Here is a 1571-nt window from a genome sequence, read left to right as displayed (position 1 = left end):
GCATTTGATTTTCTAGAGAGGGCAATTAGAAAACAAAGTCTATAAAGTCTTTTTGTGGGGTTAATCATGAAAAAAAGGTTCAAAAGCACTACAATAATCTATTCCTCATAATTATAATTTTGTCAATTTTAAGAATGTTAAATAAATTGAATTATACAACTCGTAACCTGTTGGGATTTGATTTTTTTTTCATGAAGCATAACATGCTTGAGATCCATCCAAGTTGTTGTGTATATGAAAAATTCTTTTTAATTGTTAAGGAGTGTTCCATGGTATAAATATACCAGTTTATTTAACCATTCATCCACTTCAGGCCTTCTGGGTTGTTTCAGTTTTAAAGATTATAAAATAAAACATTTCCCATATAGTTGTGTGTGTGTGTGTGTGTGTGTGTGTGTATGTGTATGAAAATATGTTTTCATTTGTCTGTTATACATGCCCAGTGCAATTGTGTTGGGTTTTATGGTAAGTTTATGTTTAACTTTTGTGGGTGTGTGTGGGCAAAGAAAGAAAGTTTGGTGAATGTTGATGTCAAACATCATCCAAGAAAGACCAGATAGGAAAGGTACTTTGACAAGAGAGCTCAGGAATTGTCCAGGGCCATATGCAAATTTCACACAAGCTGGTCGTGGGGGTGCAAACTTGTAATCCCAGCCACTCAGGAGACTGAGGCAGGAGGATTGCAAGTTCAAGAATAGCCTCAGCAATTTAGTGAGGACCTAAGCAACTCAGCGAGACCCTGTCTCAAAATAAAAAATAAAAATAAAAAGGGCTGAAAATGTGGCTCAGTGGTTAAGCACCTCTGGTTCAATCCCTGGTGCTCACACAAGAAAGACACAGGCTCTGGGGATACCAGGAATGACCTCAGCCATTCACCACCATCTGGGCAAGCTTGTCATAGTTGATACTACCACCGGTACCCTCATACCTTGTCACCAGTATCTCTACTTCTTCCTCTGTCATGTTTTTATCCAGTGTGACAAGGAGATTATGGATTTCAGTGCCCATGATAATACCATTCCTTCCTTGTCAAACACCCAAAGACCTTTGGCATAATCCTCATAGATTCCCTGGTTCTTGTTCTTGGCCACTGACTGCAGGATGGGCAGGAACTGCTCCAAGTCCAGCACCTTCATATTCATCTCATCACTCTTGGAGTTCCCCAGGATACCGAGCACCACAGCATTGGTGGCAATCACCACATCCCCACACTGGCTATACAGAATCTTATCATTGCACATTTGGTCAAACAACTGGAAGGGCTTCTTGAATTCTGCAGTATAGTCCTCCATAAAAATCACACATTTTGAGTGCTCAGTCAAGTGCATGTTTAATTGTATAAGAACTGCCAAACTATTTTCCAGATTGTCTGTACCATTTTAGATTCCTGCCAGCAATGTATGAAAGATCCATCTTCTCTACATCCTCAATAGCATTTACTAACACCAATATTTTTATTTTATCCACTCTGATGGGTATATAATAATATTTCATTATGGTTTTACTTTGCATTTCCATAATGACTGATAATGTTGAATATCTTTGAAGGTGTTTATTTGCTTATTGGTAGT

General features: G+C 38.3%; 1 pseudogene; it reads right to left on the bottom strand.

The window, feature by feature from the left end:
* Positions 1-864: 864 nt before the first annotated feature.
* On the bottom strand, positions 865-1142 carry LOC101962434 (myosin light polypeptide 6 pseudogene; annotated as a pseudogene).
* Between the last annotated feature and the right edge of the window lie 429 nt (positions 1143-1571).

Source organism: Ictidomys tridecemlineatus, chromosome X (genome assembly GCF_052094955.1).
Source record: "Ictidomys tridecemlineatus isolate mIctTri1 chromosome X, mIctTri1.hap1, whole genome shotgun sequence".
Taxonomy (NCBI): domain Eukaryota; kingdom Metazoa; phylum Chordata; class Mammalia; order Rodentia; family Sciuridae; genus Ictidomys; species Ictidomys tridecemlineatus.
The sequence above is the reverse complement of the archived record's forward strand: the minus strand, read 5'-3'. Positions and strand labels throughout refer to the sequence as shown.